The sequence below is a fragment of the Geospiza fortis genome, unplaced genomic scaffold (assembly GCF_000277835.1).
Source record: "Geospiza fortis unplaced genomic scaffold, GeoFor_1.0 scaffold405, whole genome shotgun sequence".
In the NCBI taxonomy this organism is placed as follows: domain Eukaryota; kingdom Metazoa; phylum Chordata; class Aves; order Passeriformes; family Thraupidae; genus Geospiza; species Geospiza fortis.
In genome coordinates this window covers 344,087-370,179 of record NW_005054415.1, presented here as the reverse complement: position 1 = coordinate 370,179, position 26,093 = coordinate 344,087, and the positions used below count along the sequence as shown (strand labels likewise).

The 26,093-nt window shown below is 39.7% G+C and overlaps 1 long non-coding RNA gene across 1 annotated transcript; it reads left to right on the top strand.

The window, feature by feature from the left end:
* The first annotated feature begins 50 nt into the window (after positions 1 to 50).
* On the top strand, positions 51 to 25,795 carry LOC115948490. Its single transcript, XR_004082318.1, has 3 exons — positions 51 to 82; positions 19,899 to 20,039; positions 25,695 to 25,795. It is a non-coding gene; the product is annotated as an uncharacterized LOC115948490 (long non-coding RNA).
* Positions 25,796 to 26,093: the final 298 nt, after the last annotated feature.

Genomic DNA, 26,093 nt, shown 5'->3' with positions numbered 1-26,093 from the left:
CCCGCATCCTTCCTGCGAGCCGGACACGGACACCGGAGAGTGCTGGAGAGCCCCGGCCGGGGCCGTGCGAGGGCTGCAACAGGTACGGGGAGCGGAGCGGGCTGGCCACGGGGGGTTAGAGGCACGGAGGGACTGTGAGGGGACTGTGAGGGCTGGGCGTGAGGAAGTTGGAAGCAGCTTTTGTACTCCATCTGGTGTCTGTGCTTCTGAGGGTGACCTCCGAGAGTGTCCTTTCCACTAAAAAGGAAAGGTGGCCCAGGAGGGGAGAGATCAGGGCTTTGCTGGAGGCATCTCCAGTGGGATGTGCAGAGGGAGAGCAGGAAGGCGTGGGTTCTGAGGAAGCCCTGTAGTGCAGAAATCCTGGGTGGGACACACACACTTGTGGAACTGTTTTAGTTTCACCCTCAGACAGGGTCAGTGGGTGAAGTGTGGTGTGAATTCTGCCAGCAAGGAGTTGCCAAAAGGCCTCTGTTGGTTGCCCAAAAAGAAAAGAGGCCTTGTGTTTTTTTTGGGGAGTGAAACAAGCTGTGTGCCTTGCATGACAGGAGAGGGCTCGGGCAAGGCTGGCAGCAACCAGTCCCTGTGCCTTGGGGCACTGGCTGAAAATCCAGTGTGGGCTGGAGGCAGTGATGCCTGCAGTGGGTGCACTTCCCCTTCCCCAGTACCTCCTTCCTTCCTTCCAGCTGTATTCCTAGGATACAGGGCACTGGGCTTCCTCTGCTCTGGTGGTCCAGAGTCAAAAGCAGTGTTGATCCCAGTGTGAGCTGTGCACATCTGGGTGCAGAGCATTCTTGCTCTCCCCCTTGACAACTTTGAACCTTTTGTTGGACAAGAGAGGAAGATAATGCCATTGCCTTTCTGCAGCTTCATACAGCTGGGGAGATGTGGTGTCCTGTTTCACCAGTAGCACTTAGGTTCTTACAGTATGGGGTTCCTAAAGTGAAACAGTTGTTCTGAACTCAGGATGAACCTGGGATTCTAAAAAATCCAGTTTGTAAAATTTTTCTTGGGGCAGGAATTGTGGAGCTATTGGAGAATGGGTCTAACATTGCATCAGCATGTAGATTTGAAGAATATACCTAAGGGTCTCCTTCCTCTTGTGCTACATCATTAACAAAGACGGGTTCAGACTTAGTCATGAGTCCTCAGGCAGCATGCTGCTTGTGGCTCTCTTGGTGTTGGTGACCTTCTAATTGACTGAAATTCTGTTAAGCTATCAGAAAAAAAGAAGACCCAAGAAAGAGATGTTGGAAGAGTTTGATCAAAATGAAGACAAAAGATATGAATAATTGTCATTCACATTAGTAATTCATGTTGCAAACAGTATGCTCAAAGAAGTATCAGGGCTTCAGCTGCAGTTATATTTCCAGGGTTTGTTGTTTTTTTTTTTTTTTTTTTTTTGTCTACACAACACTCATTCAAGGACTAAAGGTTCACGGGAGGACTCCTGCTTTGTTTGCAGTTAATAGTCATCCAGCTTGTAGTGGAAATTCTCACTGCATTGTTGGGCTTCATGCTAATAAATTTTAATGTGCTTTCAATGTTTTGGGCTTCAGGGTCATCCAGTCAGGGCCATCCTCCTTGAGCTGCTTCTATACTGACAGTTTTTCCAGTAGTAACTGGAAAAACAAGTGATTTTCCAATTTTTCCAGTAGTAACAACCGCTTTAAAAACAAATATTTTAGTGGAAATTAACATAGTCCTGAACCTTTTCTGTTGACAAAATCCCTGTGCCATTAATTGCACGGCAGCTGGTTTTGGTGTTGCTGTCACCAAAGCAGATCAATATTTCTTTCTGTTATGAAATAAAAATGCTGAAGCTTAAAAAAAAGAGTTATGAACATGTCACATTGCTCACTCTACAATTCTTTCCATCAAAATTTTTTGTATAACTCTTCAGGATGTTGGTCACAATGCCTGGTATATTGACCTGATAAATACATTTCCATTGAAAGAATGGAGAAGTATTTTGTTCTTTGCTATGCATGTGGTACTGTTCCTGATTTTGTAATTAAAATCTGGCCATAGGACTTGAGATTTCATGGGTCAGTTATCCTTCCTACTTTGATTCTCCCCAAATTTTTCAGCATGCATTGAATCATGTTTTAAAATTATTGATTGGCATGGATTCATAATTCCCCTGTGAATGTTTTTATAATTTCTTTACTTGGTTTTGTGTTTCCTGGCTGACAATAGAGCTGAATTTCCCTACAATTCTGTTAGTTGTGGTGGAGGGAAAAAGAAGCTTCTGATGTCTCTCTTTTTAATCTGGTTTTATTGTTCCTTTGCTGTCTTCTGAGTGATTAATCTCACTATTTTAGTCTTCAAAGAGCCTTTCCAAAGGCTCAATTGTTCACACAACCCAGAGGATTGCAGCCTCTAGTTTTGAAACACCTCCTTTGAAATGGCAGGACCAGCTCAGGACCAGCTCTATCCAGAAGAGTGAGATGAGGCTCAGCAGTTGTTATATCCACAGCAGAGACTCTAATTCCTGTCGCTGTGCACTTTGTCATGTGGCCAGCCTCTTGCAGTGCTGCATTGAGCAGAGACCTTCACTGAGCTTCCTGCAATATTCCCAGGCCCCTATTGTGGCTTGATTAAGCTAATTGAGAGCTCTGCTGGGAATTAACCACCATTAATAAATGTAAACCTACCAGCTTTGCATTTAGCCTATCATGTACATGAACAATTGCACAGCTCTGACCAAACTTGGAATTAATTTTTTTTCCCCTCTATGGAACGAAGACATCACTGTCTTGAAGCACGGGTTTAACACAGCATTTTGACCTGTGAAAGTCATATTTATTTTCCTAATATACGTAGTGGAAGGACTTTTTTGACAAGAAAGGACTTTGAAACAAATACATTGAGAGTAAAATCAGCTTTCCCCTATAGCAGGAAGAGGAGGATCTTTCTTTTTTAAAGTAGAGATGCCAAGGCTCAGTTTTGAAGATATGGTTTTAATTCCAGTGGGTCATTAAATGAGTTTTTTCTGCTGACGTAAGTTTGCATAGCTGTGTTGCAGTGCAGATTCTTGCAACTCATTCTGACTGTGGGAAATTATGGCAGAACTCAGGAAGCTGCTGTCACAGAAATACATTCCTGTCCCATTTCCTGAATTCTTGTGAGCAGTAGATACACTTGCATGAGACAGGGATTATTTGGATCACCAGAACTTTTGAAGAATACATTAATATTTCTTCTTCTCACATTTCATTTTAATTTTTTCATGGAGCCTTATATAACACGACTGAATTCTTTTGGCCATGTTTTCAAGATCATGTAAGAATTCTGGATAACTGTTGAGATAGTAAATGATTTCAGGGGTAAACACATGGTGGAATGATGCTGTTGTCCAGGAAAATGTTGTCCAGAGGTGCCTAGGGTAGGTTGGTTGTTTGTTTGGTTGGGTTTTTTTTAATAACTGGAATGTCACAGAGTGGTCCAGTGTTAATTGGTGATTGTCATGTACATTTCTATCAGTGTAGGGTTTTAGGTGCATAACCTGTTTTAGTCCCATGACAAATTTTCCTCTTTAAAATATTTATATATTTTGAAGACAAAAAAAACTCATTAAAAAGCATTGAAACTTAATATATCAAGTAAAGTATTTGTTTCAATAGTAGTTGTTCTCTTGAAACTGTCAATGGTTTTAGGAAGAAACTGCTTCTCCTCTGTTTACTAGCAGTCCTTCAGATGGTACTGAAGATTTGAATACTTGTTCTGTGTGGGAAAGGAAAAAGCTGTACTGTTCTGGAGTTGTTTAAGACAAAATGAGTGAAGTGCTCACAAAAAATGAGAACACAATATCAAGGACAAACACAATTTTTGTTTCTGACTGTTTTGTGTCTTTGTGGCTGAGATGGTCATAGTGTAAGGTGGTGTTGGCTCCTGACACCAGGCAAATGGGAGCTGCAGCTCTCTAGGCCAGCTAGTCAGTGCCCACAGGTTGGGTCATGGCTGCTTTATGCCCAGAACATGGAAATGCAGCCAAATCCCTTTGGTTATACTTCAGCAGCTGGGAAGATGAGTCCTGTATAATCAGAAATCAACTGCAGAATGGTAATTTTAGTTTAATGCTTTTAATATTCCCTTACTGTATTGTGATTTCAGCAAAGCTGAAGATGTTGCAAATACAACACTGGGGTATGGCTTATAAATTGATATAATTAGGAGCTGGTCTGATCAGTGCTATCAATGTCAGCACATTCCAAAGAAGGCAGGGCTGTTCATTCAGGTTGGCTTTGTGTGTGTTCTCTCAATTGGAAGCTGTGTGAATATATTTTATATTTTCCAAATGTATCTGTCACATCCTACCTTAATGGTGACAGCATATCACATCACACCGTGTCTCTGTCTCACTGTATCTACACTGGTGTCTAATGAATGCTTCTGCACAAAGGCTGCTGTTCACTGAGAGCTGAGTGAGCTCCTGCCTGACTCAGAGGCTTTTGCTCAGCCCTTTAGCTCTGCAGTTTATGGCAGTTTCCCCCCTGTTATCCTGTGGCCAGGCTGCACTAACCCTGTGTCTGTTCTCAGGGCAGAGGAGGATGGGGGGAGGCTCCTTTCCACAGCTGAACAGCACAGAAACATTTCTGCAAGCTTGAAGCAAAGGCATGTTACCTGGTAAGAAGCACTGAGCACTTCTGGCCTGGCAAGGTAAGCCCTGGCCACACCTGACCAGGTGTAGCAGAGTTTTAAACCCTTTGCCACAGCAGTTTGTATCCACAACATCAGTAATGTGCAACAGTCCTTTATATCTTGAGATATTTTTTTGTATATTCCTTCTGTTGCAGTTGCTCATTTGCTGAGTTTTCTCCATTAGTTGTTTCAGTTTTAAGTGCTTTGGTAATCTTTCTTCTCAAAAGGCCCGGTACTTCAGCCTTGCCAGTCAGGAGGAGAGCCTCTTGGCTGTGCTGAGTTTGTGCCTGCCTCTGTGTATTGACTTCCTGTCATCTCTGAGATTAACTTAAAATAATTCTTGCCTTTAGTAGCCCGTTCCAGTTTTCTCCACTATCTTTGTAGGTTGTTCGTGCTGTGCTTTTCCTTTTCTAACTTAATTTTTTTTCTTGTTTAGAAGAACCCTGTTGATATTCAGTATTAGGGTCTCTGCTGGAAACCAGTAATATGTTCATTCTGGCTGAAGTATTGGCTCCCCACATCTCTGACTGGCTCCTCAGGAAAGGATGGAGATAGATACTGATACCTCTAGTTACTCTGTTGAGGACCCTACCATTTTGCAAAACACTGGAGTTGAAAGTGTGTCCATGGAGTTGAAAGCAACAAGGTTCTTCCTGATTTTTAAGTTAAAGCACTTGAGCATAAACTTGCCAGCTCTGTATGCCTTCAGCTAGATAACAGAAGTACAAGAATTGTTTTATATTTAAGCCAGCAGATAAAAGTGGCCTTTTGAAAAGTGGAATATTCCTTTAGCAGGAATCACAAGCAACAGTCAGCTGCTTTTAGGGTGGATGGCAAAAGTATGTTCATGAAGACAGATGTGGAGGTTTGTTCTGTGTTTACATATAAGCCCAAGTGAGCGAGTTTGTTTCTTTGGCTAATAAGTTGCTTTAGTAAATATTATTGAACCTGACTGGCATACTGCTATGTTGTGAAGTGCAATAGCAAAACTCATGGAAAGATTTTCTCTACATTGTAAAGTTATACAATAGCTGAGGTTTGCTTTCTGTGTCTGTTTTGCCAAGGAGGTAAATTGTACCAGTGTCTTTGGCTGCTGTGGTTTGCTTTATTACCCATACTGGATGGGACAATGACTCTTCCCTCTCCCAGTTATGCGTGGCAAAAGAGTCCAGGAGAATTATCCAATTGGTAGCTCATTAAATAAGTATCTATCCAGGCTCATGACTGAGCATGAAGTTTCACATGTTTCAGAGTTAAAAGTTGCAAGGGAATAAAATTCTTCTCACTAAATGATAGAGAAAACACAGTAGGAGGTATTTTGTTCAGGGAATACAAGCTATTGTCCTACCCTTGTCCAGAAGGCTACATACATCAAGCAGAAGATGTCTTCCTTACATTCCAGCTAAATCAATGTTATTTCTTCCAGAACACTGCTGCTTCCGTTTCTAGAGATAAAAAAACATAGCTCACTGTCAGGAGATAATTCCTTCTCTTGGGCTTTCTGTCCTTGACCAGTAGAAGTTTTTATTTTTCTTAGACAAGGAAGCCTTTCTTTATCCCTAGAAGATTAAATTGTCTTGCTGGTAGATCTGCCTTACTGAAGAAATGGAGGAGGAAAAGCAGATAGGGAAGAAATAGAAAAGAAAATAATTTCAAGGTATCTTTATAGTCTCCTATTGTTAGGATGTCAATTACTACCATATATCACCTGCACAGCAAACTTGTCATAGCTTGGGGTATTTTTTTTTCTCTCCACCTAGTAGAAAATGTATCAGTTATCCATATGAAATCTTTTTTTTGTGGGATTCATCTTTTAAGTATAGCTGTGATGCTCAGAGGGATTTACTTTTTTAACTTCCTATTCAGAAGGATGAATGTTTAAAGATCATGTTTTTTTAAACTCCAGTTGTGCATTCCATGGGAATAATTGAAGAAAATGATGCCCTTTTCAGCTTTTTGAGTTGGCACAGCACTTGTTTGAGGTGCTGACGGCTCACACTACAGAGTGGTCACTGCTGGCAGATCCAGCAGTGCATCTGTGGCTGGGGGCTCTGATTTAACTGTAACCCTCCTTTTGATGAGGGCAGAGTGCTTTAGTAAACATGGACTCTCCAAAACAGTGGTTAGGAGTAGAAAGGAGCTTTAGGGCCTGAGGAAAGCCCAGGCTGGCTCTGTAAGGGGCCAAAGGGAGGCACCCAGCTGCAGCTGGCAGGTGCAGGGTGCTGTCAGTGCCCCGAGCAGTGCTGTGGGTTCGGGGGCTGTTTCAGCTCCCCTTGCTGACAGACTCTGCTGGGAGGGCAGCTCTTAGCAGTGAGCTCTTAGCTCTTATCAGACATCCAGAGCAGCAGGAAAGGCAACCATTTATTCACAAAATGCTTTGACTTGCAGACCTTAGATACAGATTTTCTTTTCTATTGCTGCTGTGGGAACAAGAACTGACTTGTGTTCTTTGGAGCACAGATATTCATCCCACCCTTGGAAGGAGGGGCAGGTGCATCCCTACGCCCTGGCAGTGCTTGTGTGACCCTCTGAGAGCAGCTCCTGTCCTGAATGCTTTGCTTTGGAGCTTCAGCATTGACTGTGGCCAGGAAAGGTTTGCCAGGAGGGCTCCCAGCCCTCCCTGGGGCAGAGGGAGGATAATGAAGGGAGCTAAAAGGTGAGAGGTGTCTGCTGGTTCAGCTCTCCCTTGGTCAAGTTCTCCCTCCTTGATCTACCTAGTTCTTAGGTAGAGTCAGTCCTCTATTCCTTTCAATTAGAGCTCCATCCTACTTTTCTGTCCCTTCCAGTTTGTGGATTTTAATCCTTTCTCAAGTCTGTTTCACTTGTATTTCTTCTTTGCTTTCATGACTCAGGACTTTTTTTCCTCATTTCCTTCATGCGATGTCATTTCTTGTGGCTGGAACAGTGTCCTCTTTTCTGAAAGGAAACATCAGTCCAGCAGGAGGATTAAAGGAGATTTTAAAATAAATTCATAGGGAGTCTCAGAAACTGGAAGAAAATGGCAGGAAGTTTCAATTTGAACGAGCTTTATTTCTGTATTGTATAATATAATTCAAAATGTTATCAATGTCTATAAAAAGCATAAATAAAAGGCAGCAGTAGAGGTTAAAAAAGAGGATGTAAAATTAAATTTCAAAATACTGTGGAGGAGGATGAAGGGCCAGAACCCCAAGTAGCAAGCTACTTGGAAATTGAAAAGGTGTGAAATAAAGCCAAAAAATGGAAGAAGCTCCCCCAAACCAGCAAAAGAAAGCCCATCTAGGCCAGTCTAAGTGAATAGGTTAGGAGCTCTACAGGAAGGGAAGGTTAAGCAGTTTCTGTTTACATTGTACACAGAAAGAAAAAATACCCACAAACTTTCCTCTGGGTCCAAGGGAGACCAGAGAAGCACTGACAATACAATTTGGTTATATTGCTCAGACAATGTTTAAAAATACACAAACAATCTCTCAGCTTTCTCCTCTAACTTCCTCTCTGTCTTTAAATAACCAAAAACCCACAAAATATAAATATCAAAAATGAGCCATCAAAATGACAGATTCTTCTTTAAACTTACTCTTAGAGGTTAGATCACAAATTCTCTTCTGCTGTAATGAACATGATTAAAACCATAATATTTCCTTCTATGCCACCTTGAAAAGTAAACAATTCAGTGGAGAATTATAATTATAAAATGTTCCATGCCCTACTCTCATTTAACACTGCATTTCATACCAGCTACAGCTGCTGTTACCAGAAAAAGATTTGTATAACCTCTGTCAAATTTCCTACAAATGAAATTTTTTCTGCTGCCAGTATGGACCTACAACTTGTGGCATGATCCCCGTGCCTTGAAGACTTATGACCTTTGCTTGAAAGAAGAGCAGAACTGAATGAGATTTGATGGAAGTACATCAATAAAATAATGATAAGCTCCATCAAAAGACACGCCACGTTTAGTGTATTTGTCATAAGCATGGTTATCATCATCTTACCCTAAAAGTATATTTTCAGGTTATAGGAATCTGCCTAAGGTCCAACTTACACAGCAACTTTATTTATTTATTTATTTATTTATTTATTTATTTATTTACTTACTTATTGAGGCAAATGATGGTTTGCACTGGTCTCCTGTGCATCAATCTCTGCTTCACTGCATATTGCAGCTGTTACCTTAAATTCTGTGCCTTGGGCAGTGCAGCATTAGGCACTGCTATGTTGGAAACAAGGAACGCTGCTTCCAGTTGCACAGCAAGTAAGGAAATGGGTGAATCTTTCCTTTTCCTGTAAGAGAAGGGTTGCTGTTTCCCAGTTAGCTAAATTGTTTTAAATGTAGGACAGGTTTGATTTAGGATGTGGTGGTGAAATCTCAGACAAAACAATTATTTTTAATTTATGATGTGTCAGGTTAGTCCCATGTCAGAGTTGTTACTTCTGCTTGGGCCCACTTTTCTCTTTTGCCAGTAGAATGTTAGGCATGTAAGGCTAGTGCATGTTACTAATACTGGGGTATTCAAGCCTTCTTTCCTTACAAATAAACAAATTCTAAGTTTGCCTTTTAAAACCTCAGATGTTTAATTTTTCTGTTGTGTTTCCACAATGTCATCTTAGTAAGCTGATTGGTTTCATTTGATTTGAGTTAATTCTAAATGTTGTTCTGCAGAAACAGGGAAATGGAAGCTCTCTATCCCAGGCTAGAGGAGTAAAGACCAAGCTGTGTGACCATTCCCTGGTAGGCCCTGGGTGTGTCAGATCTGTGTTCAACTCCAGAGACCCCCGATGGGATGCTCAGCTCTTGCATGATACCTCTTGCTAATGGGAACTGCCCTTGCAGAATTCTGTTAAGCATAATAAGGTACATATTGGATGAGAATAAAACCAGCTCAGCTTTATTATGTGACTTGCATGCCTGGTAATGAATAGAAGGAAGGCACACACCTTCATGAACAGAGAAATTTAATATAGTCTCTTCCTGGAGTTGCACCAGTGGGACTGAAAGTTTATTTCAGCATTCCAAGGGCAATAAAAATCTAAATTTAAACTCAAAATGTATTCAAAAGAGTACCCAGAGGCTATGTGCTGTTCAAACTTTGTTTAGGTCATAACTGCTTATGTAAAGTTAGTTTACACCAGCAAGTTAGGCTTTATGTTTTTGAGCAGAACCTCTGTTACTAGGAAAGGCAGAGCAAGTGGATGCATCTCAAAGTTCAGCTCTGCTTTACTATTGCATTTAGTTCAGCTCTTTACTGCTTAGTGCAGAGCTGTGTGGGGAGATTTGTAGCTCTTAACCTTCCTTGTGCAGACACTTTTAAATTCTGATCCATTCCCCTTGTTAGACATCTCAGATGTTTGGGTTTTCTGAAAGGAGAGGTGAAGAAGATGCCAGGTGAGGGTTGGTTTGCTGTAGCAGGTAAATGCCTGTTGTTATAAACACAGGCTGGGAGGGCTGAGGATGAGCAGTAGCCAGGTCCCAGCCAGTGGGCCCTCACCTCAGAGTGTCACTGGTCCATTGTGTCCTGTGAAATCTGTAAGCCTGACTTTGCAGAACTGAGCATTTCAACTTTTCTTAGAGCACAAATTGATGGGAGTGGCTATGAGATGTGAAAAGTGCTGTGTCTATTGCTTCTGTGAGAGAAAAATGCAACTTTTCAAGCTTTTAAAATACAGTTTTGGGGAAATAATTAAAGTTACAAGCCATGTTTATTTATTCTTAGGTTTTTTTCATTCTTTGAAATAGTTCTGCTATGGGAAGCGCGCCCAATATTTAAGATATTTGATATCACAACAAAGATTGAAGACTAATTTACATAAGAATACCACTTATTATTTGTGAAAGGCCAAAAAAAGTTTCAATATGTTGGGAGACTAATATGCATAAGATGTAATCTCCAAAACTGACAGTCTCTAAAACTGCAAATAAATACACAAAAAACCCAGCTGAAGAAAAACACTTGCATTTTATAAACAATAAGATATATTAAAAAATCCTTTAATATGTGTCTGTTGATAAAGGCTTCAACTTCTTTTTGTTTCTTCTGCACCTTGTCAATCCCTCTTTCCCATCAGCCCCTGTTTAGGTACCCTCTGTCCATTTTACCTGCCTTCCCAGATGTACTTAGACCTCTTTTTTTCTTTGGATATCTGTTTCACAATGACTGCTGCATGGATAACACTGCTGTTATATGGTAAACAACTTCACTCATTTGCATGCTGTACTGATAATTTGAGGCTGTTGGTATCGTAATAAAATACTCATTTATTTTTATCTGCATGGCTTGCAAGTAGTTGCAAGAAATCCATTTTTTGGGTTTCTTCATAATTATTGTGTAGCATTTATATTGTGTGTTCTCCATAATCTCACTGATTTCTTTTTACTCACAGAACCAACAGTGGCATCTCCCTATCTTTTAGATTCATTACCCAGGAGTGAAGACCAACAAGAGAATTGTACAAATGCAGCCATGTGCCCAAGAATGGCACAGATTGGCAGAGGCCTGGGGAAATGTCCTACCAGCCACGTGCATGTTTTACCAAGACTTCATAACACCTTTTTGTTTTATGTGAACATGGTGTGGTGTGTGTACCTACACAGTCCCCAGGAAATCTATAGAGAAGATGTAGTTACTACTTGCCATTGAAAATTGCAGAGCTTCTATAAAAAGAAACAAATTCAGCTCCAGTATCTTTCCCCTTCTCTTAAATAATATTATAGTAATTAAATTTTAATATCTAAGTTCTTTTTAGGTCATTAGTGGTATAAGGCTGCATATATGTGCCTCTTCAGAAAACAACTCAGTCCATAATCTCATAATGTTGATTCTACCTGGCAGTTTTATTTGAACTTAATTTCTTTTTCACCTAATGCTGTTACCCCAAGAGTTATGAGACAGGCATCAGCTGACAGCACCAGGGGAAGGATAGGTATTGACGACAGCATAAAAGCAAAAGGGGAGGAAAAAGAATAGCTATTGTAGCATTTATCAGTATTCTATTAATAGTCTGCTCAGACACAACTGAGGAATAAAACAGACATTCATACTGCAATTTCTTGCAAAGGTTGAAGCTATTCATCTGCATGGTTACAAGGCAGAAGTCTAAAGCTTTCAGGTATTATAGCTGTTTCATTGTATTGTTATAATCAGAAGCAACACCTTAAAAAGCCATTGCCTTGGGTGTAAATACTCTTTGGAAGGAATGTAGATACAGCCAGCCATCCTTCCTAGAGTGCTTTTTAAAATAGTGCCTTTACAGTTTAAAACAAAACTATAGCCAAATACTCTGAGCAGGGAACAGGGCCAGGAGTCTTTAAGTTTAGGGCTCAACTGACCATCCAGAGAAGTGGACAGAAAGCCTCTTATTGTTTCCCATGATTTTTTATTGTTTCAGCGAAGGAGAATGTTTTCACTGTGTGTGCCCAGGTAGAGATAAGCACCACAAGAGCTGATGTTCTTTTTTACAGTAGAAGAGACTGGAGCAACAGGGTGGGAGACATGCTCAGAGACACCTGCCATGTCTGGAAACCCACCTGACCTAGGAATGTCTGTAATGCCCATGGAGAGCTTTGTAATCTGATCCTGGGCGGCAGCTGTGCCCTTACCTGTGCTCTCTTTCATGCCCTCATGGAATGTAGATGTTTTGGGCTGAAGCAGAGCTCCCTATTTGGGTCACAGGCTGGTTTCAGAGCATGTAACTCTGCTGTCCTGAGACACCTGCCTTAGGAGCTTGGGAGCTCTGGAGCAGAGACACCTGACTCGGCCTCTGCAGGTGTCTCATTCTCTCTCCTTGATATTACAGAGCTCTTAGGGCAGCTGCTTTCTTAATTAGGCACCTCATCAAGTGTAGTCTGGTAGAGGAATGACATTGGGCTTTGTCACATTGAGAATTATGAGGGCAAACTTGAGAAAACAAAGGGGGAATGAAACTAAAGGAAACCAACCAAACAAACCACACTAAAAAGCAAAAACCACACACAAAAAAAATGGGTCAGGCACTTGTTGGTTTTAGCCAACCCATGACCTACTGCTACTTTTCATTACACTTACAAACTGAAACACAGTTAACAATTTCTTTCAAGTTGATACCCTCGGTTTTTCTATGAGGTCTTATTATAAAGAGCTCACTTCCTCCTTTGTTACAATGTGGTTTTTAAGCAAGGAGAAAGAATTGCTGTGAACAATGTAGATTGTCAAAGATGGAATTTCAAAAGGTCCAAAATATTCCTTGGTTGCAGTCACCCAACAGTTTCCTCAAGAAAAATGGAGAACAATTAAAGAAAAATGTTTTTCATGTACTCAAATATTTCATTTTTGTTTTAGTGAACTCAGTCTGGTTTGTTTCAAGATGGGTAGAGAGAATTAAAAATTCCTTGCCCCTGAACATTTTGAATTTCAAAAATGAGCTATTATGTTAAAATTCTTATTTTAAAACCTGTTTGAGAAAATGCATAGTATATTTTACTTATTTAGAAAAGCTGTGTTTTCCTACAGCTGTTTAAAGTAATGAATTTGTTCTTTGGAGAAATCCTGGATTCTGAAATTAAAACTGCCATTTGATTTTCAATTGGAATATTTTATTGTTGCAAGTGTACAACAGAGGTGCAATTGCAACTGGGATCCTTTATAAAACCTATTTAGTCAAAATATTAGGACACTGAAGTGGGTTCAGATTGCATTAGAGAGCACTTCTTGTTCAGGACTCTTGGCAGAGAAAGGAAGAAGAAAAAAAATAAGTGTTTCTATGTCAATATTCCCAGTTTTAAGATTTAGGTATAATTATTCTATTCATTTTGCATCATGTGCTCTTCTTTAGTCAGTTGTGTGACTTTAGATTCTGCAAGCTGAGTGAGAAAATTTAAAGAAAGTCCTGCTTTCAGGTGGAATGGTTTTCCATGCTTAAAAACTGAGTGATAATTGGATTTTGTTCCTAGGGACAAGGAGTATTTGGTAACTCTGCAATAATTACAGTAAGGTCTCCTTGATTTTGCTGTTTGCACTAGCCAGCCCTTGAAAGGAAATATTTTGTGTGCACGTTTCTGTTGTCTGCCTTGTGTCAGAAAATGCATGTAAAATGCTACCCAGTCTGACACCTACTTTGTCTCCAGTGTTTTCCTTGTGTAAATGACTTCCCAGCTGCATGGAAATAGGAAAAATGTCTCCTGTTTCAAACAGAACTTTCAGCATTCTGGAGGTTATTCTTGAAGTCAATAGGAGGGAATCTAATTGCACTTGTTTTATGTGAGATGAACCAACTTGAGAAAATCTGAGAGAAGAACTTTGCTCTCCTTTATTTTGGTGAAAGTTTCTGGCAAGCAAAATGCATTAATGAAATTAAATTAATGTCTCCACTCATGTAGGAGAGATTTTGCAATGCACTTTTTTTCATCCAGTTTTATGAACATTGAGATTTCCACTGTCTCAGAGTTCTAAGAGGAAGCTTTAGTCTCTTTGGTAGCTGAAGTAAAAGGAGACATTTGAAATTATGAATGAAGAATTTAAAATTTAACATTAAAAAGGTGAAAAAAAAAACCCCAGTTACAAGAGAGTAAGCTCTGCTGAAGGCACTTTTGTATTGCAATATTTTAGAAAAACTACTCACTAAAGATTTTTTTAACCCAGAAGCATATGAAGATAATCCTCTTTTTTGACATGCTTTACCTTTGCAAAGTTCCTGGGCTGTTGACAGGTACAACAAGACATGTGCTACCCTTACATGCTATTAGTGCAGCAGGCTTTGAAAAATGTCTAATGCATTGGCATATCTGACAATTTAGGGTATTAGTTAACAGTAAGACTTTGTAAATAGAGTGAATTTTAGCTCCAACTGCTGACTTGGGCATTCAGTCAACATCTGCAGTACAGGGATGAGCAACAAATAATGTCATTTTCTGCTCTAGAGATGGAAGTTGGCGTTATACAGTGTGTATGGCTCAGCCTCAGAGCAATGGTAATTGCAATGTATTGAAGTTTTGCATTGTAATAAAAATAGAGACCATTAGTGGATACCATTTATGTCATTAGTATTTAGTGGCTGTGTGTTGCAGCTTTTTTAGTGCTCATAAAACTGTCTCTGCTTGCAGATATGTGACAGCACTGATATAAATTTAAATGTTTAGAAATCCATAAGACATAAAATATAGATAGTAAATAGGGGCATAACATTATAGACAGAACCTTAATAATTTGGCACACAAATGTTTATATATTTGCATGTCTAGTGCAGAAATTAGCATAATGGTGCTCACATTTATACTACGGATGAACTTGATTAAGCAAAGAATAACAAGTGAATTAAAACTGAGGCACATCATGCAGAAGCAGCAGAGAATACTTTCAGGTCCCCAAAAGGGAATTTGTGATGTTGAAAGGTACATCATCTGCACACATCTGGTGAGATATTGATTTTTCTCTTTATAGACTTTCTACTAGTTACAGCACCTGTTCCACTAACTAGTATTACAGTTGTTCTTAAGAAGTGATTATATTAATTAAACAATAAAAAAGATAATAAAGCTGCTAGGAACCCTAAGATAGAAATTGTCTGGTACTAAGTTAACAGTTCTGGGGCCAGCCAGCGCAGGGAAGGTCATGGTGTTTAGCCCAAAAGAGCAATATCTTGTCAGAAAACTAGAGGCTGGTGTGAGGGCAGGGAAGGAGGCGGCTGAGGAAAGACTTCTTTGGAGGCTGGGGTGGGAAGGAGTCCAGGAATATAGCACAGGAGGATTTCCCTAAATTCCAAATGTTACACATGAGACAAGTGTGCAAGTGGCAGTTTGGGCTTCCCACTACAGGATTTTTGTTCAGGAAATTTGTAAGCCTGTTTGATTTCTATGCAGCAGACCTCTGGGAAAGCTGTCTTTTTCTTTTTTTAAAGGAATGTCACTTGGACTCTGTTGGCAATTACACTAACATCTTTAAGAGGTTCCCACCAAAGTTGATTTTTCCTTAGCAAGTTGCCACCATGGTTGATTTTCCTTTAAGAGACTTCTCTTTGTGCTTTACTGACCTTAGCTTGTGTGTCAGTGACAGATTTGAAGCAAGAAATTCTGAGATTTGTCTTCTGCACACTCCATGCCCATTGTCCTCAGCTCTGACCTTTACATATTGGAAACACCCTGCAGGTTGTCACAGAGCTCTCAGGGCATTTGGAAATCAAATTATAAAGCACTAAGGAAGAACACAGAAAACTATAAAAACACTTCAGTCATTAAGAGCAAAGTGACAGCAAGCAGTGTTAGAGTATGAATCCTTCCAATTAATTTTCCTTTCAGAGTACTTTTTGTAACATTTTTAATTCTAAGTTTGTATGAATTCTTTGGCAACATTAGCTGTGTCTTTCAAAAGAAAAGAAAACCTTTGATATACATTCTGAGTCTCTTGAATAAACAATGATAGTGCCCTGATTTCTTTGAATCCTCATAGTTGGGAAAGGTGATAGTTGGAATGTACATTTGCAAAAAGCTTGTGGCTTACATTAATAGTTGTTAAGGTTATAAAATGAGATCCTTTTCAGAAGCTCAAGTAATAAGAAGAAGCAAAACATAAGCTCTCCGTACAGTGAATATAAATAATTCTTTCTGTGGCTCCAAGTATTTCTTACAATCTTATTATGGAAAGTGTTAAACTGAAAATCATATTGCTCCTTTTAAAAGCATATTTTCATCTGTTTATCCATACAAAACAGACCAAAATGTAAATCTGTAAAATGCTTTCCATCTTCAAAGCAGCTATTTATATGCATCTAAATTCTGAAATCTTTTTGAAACTTTAATTTTTATTTCTGATTGTGGGATTCAGTGTCACTTCTTAGCACATTGAATGCTGATGGCTTTGAACATACAGTATGGCACAAAGCGATAACTTGTGCCCACTACCCTGCTGACAGGCAATTCGAAAGGAAAAGTCATTTTTATGCTGCAGTTTTGGCTGATTTTAGAATTAGGGGAAATACTAAAGAGCATAAAAAACCACTTTAGTTCCTCTATACACCACTAAACTGCTTGTTACCTTATTCATCCAGTTAACAGCAGAGGTTGCTTTCTGACACTATTCTTCACTAGAATTACTAAACCCACTAAGTTTTAATGCAGGTGACAGGTAAGTTTTGCAGTAAGAGTGGTATTCTTGACTGGGTCTGTGCACGCTTATCAAAAGCATATGTAAAGGGGGAAGAATATTGGAATGATAGAAGATAAATGGGCTCTCTATAATCTATTGTGCCATAAGGTAGAAGGCAAAAGACTCTTTGGATTTCTGGCAAAACCTGGGTGAACCTGTGAAAATGCTGTACTTCAAGGTATTTCTACTGGAATAATTGGATTAACTGTAGTTACCATAAAACCTGATGCTAAATCTGAGTGTAGCATATTCCCTTAAGCAGGACAAGTAGATGCAATGCTTTGAATTGGAAATATAAGTTGTATTGGTGGTACTTGAAAATACCAGTAGGACTGTGCAAAGCATATTTATTTTCTTGATAATGTGTTTTCCTGTATTTTTCTAACACCTAATTTTTAAGTTCACTTTTGTTCTAACTGCTGGGTGATACTTGATATCTCGCTGCTCTCTTGTACTTCAGTCTTGCAGGTAGGCAGTGTGTCACCCCAGATTCTTACAGGGCATCCAGCCTTCTTAGATTACCCAAATTACTGCAGGTCACAGCTGAGATGCATTAGAGGAATTTAATAGGAAAGCTCACCCAATATGGGCTCTGCTGTTCTTAGAGCTTCTTATTGCTTTCATGAGAAGTGAGGGAGATTATTGAAAGACATATTTATAAAATAGCCAGTGCAGTGCAGCTACACTCCAGGTTTATGCCAAATTAGGTGTTGAACCTGAATGAATTCGGGCATCTGCTGCAGTGCAGATTACAGGTCACCCTGTGACCTCACACATGGAGGTTGGCCTCCTCCTGCTTTGTTTAATCCATCTACAAAATTTAGAAAAACAAGGACCTCCATGAAGAAACAGGTATCCATCTGGGCACAACTGCCCTGGGTAAATAAATTATAAAGGCAGAGGCTCAGCTGAAGGAGTACTATAGGAAATAGAAAGGAAGGTAAGATAAGTCTCTTTTCTGCTACACACATTTGTCATTAACTTATTGGTGTGCTGTGTCTACATTTATTGGGTGTGTTAAGTCTCACTGGACTTGCAGCACAACAGATCTGGGGTCATTGTCTTTCCCTGCAATTCAGTGCATGAGAAGCACTATGTGGTTAGGTTTATTGGAAGGAACATAGGCACAGGCTTTAGTGACTTGTGAATGAATCAATAAAGCATGTTCCTGTAGGTTTCTGAATTGTCTCTTTCATTAAGAATGGAATTGGATAGCAGAAGATTGATTTCTGTGGCAAATTAGAGGGGGTTTTTTAGACCTTGGTTTAAACTGTGGGTTTTTGAAGTAAAAAAACTCCATCAAAAATATTATACAGGATTGAAACTGCAGAAACGATCATAAACAGTTTAAATTTCCTTTTTCAGAAAATTTTTGTAAACTCAGAATTACATGAGACTTGATCTTTAGCAATGCCCAGAGCTGACTAAATGAGTGGCAACCTGCTAAGCTCCCACAGCTGAGGATCATGGCTTACAGAGTACTGTATATGGTGTTGGTTAAAAGATATTTGGAAGGGCACGCATTCACAAAAAATGTTACTGCTAAGGTTATAACTGAGATTTCTGTTGCTTACAGCAGTTCTTGACAATGAAGTGTGCTGTGTGATGATTATACAGGAATGGAACAGTCTTAAGTTTTGGCAGAGAGCTGTTTGATTCTGCTTATTTTTGCAGCATCACCATATGGCTGTGAAATTCCGAGGAAACTTACCTTTACAGATGTGGTTTGTCTAAAAATTCTTTTTCTGCACGGCACATCCAGGCTTACTTACGTGTGGCAGTGCACCTTGACAGTGTTGTTTTAGGGCAGTGTAATTTGCTTGTAGATAACACAGTGCCCATCTTGGGGGCAGGGCTTTTAGTACACTTATGTGCCTTTATATCATCGTGAATCAGTTTTACTTTCATGGACAGACAAGGGTAGTGTTGCATATGCATTTCTTAATTTTTTAATAGGCTCATCAAGTCAGAATTTGTATTTCCAAATCCTCAGGGAAATGGAGAAACATGGATGAGCCACAGTGCTGAGTCTAGACAAAAATTAGCTGAATCTAAATCAGAGGCAGCATCAACAGTAATACTTAGAAGCACAGAGCTGTATTAAGAATTGATAATTTGCCAGGCATTGCTTTCCACATAGGCAATGTTGTAAGATGTGGACTATCAATAAGCTATATATTCCAAAACAAGTTTAAACCAAATATTTTATCACAAGATGTGTCATCACCTGTTGTATCAACTTATCTCTAGCTTGCATGTGCATACCTGCAGAGGATAATGGTGTTACATTAATTTTCTAGTAATTGTTATGTAAGAATTACAAGCTACCTACATGTAAAGGGTTTATGACTTATTCACTGTTTGGTGCAAACCTGAATCTCAGTTCTTCCCTGTTGTCCCCTCACTGGGGTCTTGCGTAGACATCCTCTCCAGCTGACTGTAGAAGCATTTTTATACCTGAGGGGTGTCCATAAATGCTACTCATACAGAATTAAAATGTTGCTGTTGTGGTGCAGTGAGAGATGAGGGATTTCTAGTTCAATTTTCTGTTACACAATCACAATTTGTGATGCTATTTTTGCATTGCTGTGTTACAAATGCTGTCAGTCAGGGACTTGGTAAAGATGGGCAAACTCTGCAGGATCCAGAGGCCTGGGTAAGACGCCCAAAGTCTCTAGCAGTTTTTCAGAGCTTAATGGGAGGTGGAGTTTTCTTTTCTCTCAGTGTTTTCAGGCATAAATATTTCCCTTTTCAATGGTGTATCAATTTTTGCAGACTACCTTATCACTCAGGAGTAGGAGGAAGTGAGCTGGAGGTATGTGCTTTCTGTCTAGAGCAGAGCATTGGTTGGGATGAACATCAGCAGAAGTTACTGAGGAGTTTTCCCAGGCAGGGTTTTAATATTGTCTTTGATGTCCAGAGGAGAATGCACCCTCAACCATGTGGGTTTCTCTGCAGTCATTATTAATGTAATAGCCATAATTAAGGGTCTGTCCCACTAGAGAGTAAGAAAGGAGTAAGAGACTGATCTTTACTCATTGTCCTGTTTACAGAAGGGGTTATACAGCACTCACTGGCTACAACCTGATAGCTGTCATTCTGGGGAGCTACTTTTGTGCTCACTAAAGATGAATTAGTGTACATTATTTATCTTGATTTTCACAGGATCCATTGCAAAGCACATCCAGAAAAGGAAGACCTTTATTCTTTCTTACTCATGAGAAAGATCTGTCAAGTCAGTGAGTGGTTTGATTGAATGAGAGCAGTGAAACTGCTTTCTGTGGTGGAAGATTTTTAAAAAGAGAGGTGAGTGGCATTTTTTTTTTCAAAATTTGACTGTGGTTACATGGCAGTAAATGTGAAATCCAGTAAGAGAGTTGCCCAAAAATTAGAACCATCCCTCAGAGGTGTGGGAAGGTGCTCTCTGTGTCAAACTAGTCATCATTTCCCCATGAGTGTGTCCCAAAAAGGAGTATTTGGGTCTGCTCAGGAAGAAGAGAGATGTCCTTGATTCTAAACTTTGACGAATCCTTCATGGTAAAGAGGATGGAACATAAGCATGCAATGGATTTTACATTTCTGAGTGCTGGACTGCCCATAGCTTTGATGAGTCCAGCCCATTCAGGTTGTGGTGTACCAGCATCCCTGGGACCAGAACAAGGGCTGCCAAAGCCCTGCCTGGAGGGAAGGACAAGTCAGAGTGGGAGTGACAGCCTGACAAGTTCAGTTGAGAAGTGGGGTAATAAATGTGTGGAGTAATAAATACTGGTGTAAGCCACCGAGACAATGGATTTTCCATTTACAGATTAACACTGGAAGCATTTCAATAGGATGTGTTTTACTGAGACAGGAGTTGTGGGGATTGATGCAGAAGTAACTGAGTGAAAATCTCATATGAGATTAGACCAGAATGTCTGATGGCCACTTTAGATCTTATTAAAATTGTAAATGTTAAACTGGAATCTCTTTATGTTAGATTTGAATGGCACTTCTTGGTGGACTTCTCAATATCCCAAGTGGCATTGAGGCTTCCATGGGGTTGTAATTTTGCACAAGCCCATGCTGCATGCCTGAGGACACTTGGCCTTATAACCCTTGCTTGGGTAATACAGACAGCCAGAGTGGACCCAAGCAGCTAAAAGAGACAAATGTGTTGTGGATGAAAAGTAAAGAAGAGTCAGTGAATATTAAAAAATACCAGACTGTCATAGAAGGATAATATTGTCTTTTGGCTCAAGTTCCACAGATGGGTATTTAAAGCCCTCATGTAAATCGGATGAAGTGAGGGGCTGAGGCAGTTCCCCTGACTTCAGTGGGATCATTTTGAAGAACAGGGTTAAGTGATTCTTACTGGACTGGGACAGAGAAGAATACTGACAACATGGTTATCTTTTGCATGTAGGGCTCTTTTTCAATCTCTGATAAAATTTGAACCATAAAGGAGAGTCCATAGTAGGAAATTGAAGAAGAAATAAAAAGATCCAGAATGAAAATTCTGACTCTTGAGGCTTAGCAGAGGAAGGGGAAAACATATAAGCCTAAGAAGTGCACATGGAAGTAATCCCCAATTAGTGATATTCATCACTATTTAGGGATGACAATCACTGTGGAGCCATAGGGGGGAATAGGAGTAGGGTTTTAACTGAAATTTCTCAGGCTGAAATAAGACTTCTTCTCTCTGTAAAGAAGTATTTTCCAAAGCTTGTTTTTTGGGTTGATATTTTGTTAAAACAGAACACCCAACCAGCAGTGTTGAACTATGCTATTTTAATGTTCATGGGTAGATGTTATATTAACTTTTTAAAAAGATTTCTTTTGATTTTTCTGTGTAGAAAAATAAATCACTTTAGTTTAAGAGGTCATGCAAAAGTGAAAAATTAAGCATTTATCCAAACCAAAATTCTTTTGTGATTTCATGTTGTGGGAACACTGAGTCTCTTAGGCATTTACAGTGTTTGGAAATGACTGTCTTACATGGAACTCTGGGTCACTTCTCAGCTCAGGTTCACAGGTTGGTATAGGTCATAATTATCACAAGAATTAGCTGAAGACCATAGCAATTAACTATTTTTATGGCTTATTATCATATTCTAAATACTAAGTTGTTCTGTCAAATAGTCTCAGAGAGATTTGATAGCTGACCCACAGACAGTGCACTGCCTTTGCTTACATACTTAAGCTACAAGTATTTCTAGGAAGATATAACTTATTAATTCATTATTATTTTATTGATGTTCAATTGATGTCTGATTAAATATAAATTAGACACTTGGTAATAATAATGTAATAGGATGAGGCAGGTGAGATTCCCCCAGGATAGTTTGTAATGAAGCTTCAAATTTTTAATCATCTTAAACTCATAAATAAATGATGATGGGTGAAACAAATGCAAAAATACTGAAATAAGCTATAAAAATGTTAAGTGCTGGTGAAGAGACACATAATCTGCTGGGAGATCTGTATGAGAACGTGCATTTGGCACTAAGTCACATCGCTCAGAATCAGCACTGCCCTCTCCTTCCAATCATTCCATATTTAGGTGTGGAGCTGCTCCTCCTATCCCATTATTATGCTGCACCATCCTGTTGCCAGACATTTTGCTTTGCCTGGGAACAGTGTTAATTTAATGCACTCAGGTGACTGCAGTTGTCTGTGAACTCTTCAGGGAAAAGTCAGGGGGAGCTGTCTCTTTGACCACACTGTCAGTGCTGAGAAGGACACATCCTCTCACTTAGCTACAGCTTTCATCTTTTCCTTGGAAGGCAGATTTCCCAGGTGCTCCTCTGTTTTTCTTGAAGAGTTAGCAAGGAGACCATGTGTCCCTTAGATAAGAAAGGAGAGAAAGGAGAACTTACTCTTATGTAAGGAAAGAAGGAAGTAGAAAAGGAGAGGATTCTGATAGTACATTTGTTGGTTTTTTGGGGGTTTTTGGGTCCCCAATATCCTGCAAAGATTTCAAGAGATCTGAACCCCCCCATTTCTTTAGTAGAAACAGCACCATTATCCCAGCCTTGAAAGACAGAGTGAGATCCCAAGGCAATACTCAGTGTCTGTGTTTTAAACTCACCATAGTGGGATTTGCAGAAACTTAGCACATTGTAAAAGCTGCTGGTAATTTGAAGAGTTAAGTCATGCAGCAGGTTAGTAAATGTAAAGAAGCTTAGTTCCTAAGATAAATTTTACAATATTTCCATCAGCGAAAGTAAGGGATACACAAAAGCCAGAAAATCTGGCCCTGTGACCATAGTCACTGGTTTAGACTTTCACCTAAAATTATATTCCAAGAATCTGATGGTTATTGAATGGCCAAAGGGCTGTAAACTAGAAATTTGGCTCAATACAAGGCAGAGAAAAAGACAAGTATGCTTTTCTGATGTGAGAGACCTTGGTTGCTAGGAGGAAAGCATTCAAGTGTTTGCTTATGTTTTGCTGGGGTGTTAACAGTGTGGGATAAACAGATAACACCACGCCTCTTAAATAACATTTTCTAAAATAGTGAAACTATTCCCTAATGAAGAAATTGCAGTAATCACATTTCTGTAAAAATAGGGTGTTATTACAGCACTATGTAATTAAAGTGCTGTATTTTTCCAAACAAAAATCTGCTGGCAAATACATTTTTGTATATTTTTTGTAATTGGAGATTTTGAAATCAACTTGTTATTGAAACACAGAAAATTGTTGCCTCTCCATGACAGGGTAAGGAGAGAGGAGTCACATGTGTGATTTGCAGCATCCATAGCAGAATTATGTTCTTTTTGGTAGATGTGGTTATTCCTGTGCATCTGCCAGGAGGCCCATGGGTACAGAAAACACATCCACCTTGAATCATTCTTCAATTTTTCCATGATGTGCCAAGCCAGCATGGTCTGGTGGAACTGTTTGCCAGTTCCTGTCCATACATTTGCTGACACTTCTCTGGGGAACCACATTAAGCAGTTGCTTGGGTCACCAGATATCTGTGCCTCCTCCTTTGTGTGGCAGCGAATGCTGGGCTTGGGAGAAGGTCCTGCCCTGCTCTTGATGTTGTTTGCACACTGCCCAGATTTCTTGTGACTTGTGTCAGTGTGACAAAAAGCCCTTCCCAGGCTCTGCTTGCTGCCTTGGATATAGGAGTGCTGTTAGAGATGAATAAATGGTTTGCAAGATCCCTGGCACTTTCTCATTCAGGAATTAGAGAAGTCTCAAGGCTAGTTTCACACTTTTTTGCCATTTTGTTGTCCTGCAAGAAAATAAGATTCAAATTACTTCAAGCACAGCACCTTCTGCTTCAACTTTGAGGCAAAGGTCTTATAATTGAGAGAATTTATCTGTGTAAGAACTGAAAGATTAAATAGGCATTAAACAGGCATTTAAGCTGTTTGGAGCCCTATGTGCCTCTGCTGTGTGTACATAAAGCTCAGCTCAGGGAATGTAACAAACATTCTGCAGCCTCCAGAGATACCTACAAATTTGTAGTTCTGTATTTGCCCTTGTCTCCCTTTAAAAGGCTCCTGTTGCTGCACATCTTTATTCAAAGTTACCTCTGGTGAGGCAAAGCATAACATTTATAGTAATTGGTAATCAAAAGGAAAGAGGAAACAAAGGAAAAGGCCAATAATGCAAGACAATTATTAAGTGCCAAATATAATTTGTCAAAGGAGTTCCTTCTAAATTGGATCAAGGCAGCATTTTTTTCAGATCAATACTGCCTCAGTACCAGCACAGTTCTGGTAGCTTTTGGCTAACAAATAAGAATAATTGATATGTCCTAGGTGTAAACATTAAGACCAAAGGACTTAGTAGATTAATAGACCTTGACTGTGGTCAGGTATTATGTAGATCTTGCCAACAGACCTTGACTGTGGTCAGGTGTGCTGTAAAACTGGGATTGGCAATATGCAAGGGTTGAGGCTGGCACAAATCACATCCATGGCCTGGTTAGCTATGAGCCAGCCTCGTAGATCAGCACATGCAGAAGTTCAAAGCTCCACAGCAAACTGAGCTCAGTTGTAAATATTATCAAGGGGTACATGCCCTGGTTCTTGGCGATCTTAGTAGGAAAACATGTATTGAATTCAGAGTTTGAGCTGCCTATCAGAGAAGTGCATTAAGTAGTTAAGCCAGCTGTTGCTCATCTTTATCCACACATCTTACCCAGCCTGATACATTTAATTACCAATATAAGGTGCTCTTGCTGTGACTTAGTACGATATTATATTCTTACCCTATGTTGCTATGGGTCAAATACTGTGTTTTATTTCAAAATACATGGTGGGAGTAGAGAAGCAGGTGCCATACAACAGAGGGGCAACCTCATAACAGGAAACGGCAATTCAACTAAAGCTGCAGAGGGGGAATGATATTCTGGGTATTTCATAGACCAGAACACCCTGGTAGCCTGCTGACAGAAGCAAGCACCTCATTGCTCCTTAGCTGGTGTTCATTAGCCCTCACTCTGACATAGGAGCCCCTGGCTCTGGCAACAGAATTCTACATCTGTGGAAACAAAAAGCCCTCACAGTATAAGCAAACCATTAAAACTTGTGCTGAATCCCCAGAAACAGTGTTTGCACTGGAACTCAGGCATCCTGAATTCACAGCCAGCACAGCTTCCTTGAGACCAGACCCAGTGGGGCACTCTGGTATCCCCTGGGAGGAAGGTGTCATCCATATGTGTGCACACCTACAAATCCCTGCATCTGGCAGCCTCACACTTTCCTGAAGACAGCTCTGCAGCAGGAAGGAGCATCACAGCTGCATTTTTCATCAGGAGAATATGCTAATTTCTGCTGCAACAACTGTATATTACCTGGCAATTATTCTCTCCAGTCTCTTGGGTTCACTTTATCTGTGGTTGTGTTTAGAATCCTCAAATGATTATATAATAGGTAGAAGATACCTGATAATATAATGGGCCCTTTCTTTTTCTTCTAAAGCTGTATTGATATAATTTCTTACATGTCATTGTGTATTTCTCAGCATCAATCCATTATGAATCATGCAGACACATCAGTGAAAGAACAGAACCTGCTGCACCCTGTGAGCAACAAGAAATTTCAGCTGCATGACTGCAGAAGGGCTTTGCAAGACCGCCAGTAATTTTTTATATTCAGAGTTAAATAGAGCAATAAGATGGAATTTCAGCTTTAGTGCAATGGATTGCAGCTCTTCAGTCAATCAAATTATAGTTCAATCAGTTCATTTTAATCACTTCTCTGGAGAGAAGCAAACCCCTATGTTGAAGAATATGCAGCAATTTTATTGATGGAAAGTTTAATTGTTTCATTTTTCCTTACCGTCTGTAACATACTAGACTTTTAATCAGTGGGAACTGAAGTTATAATGAAGTAAAGTCCACTTTCCACAGTTCACAACTAG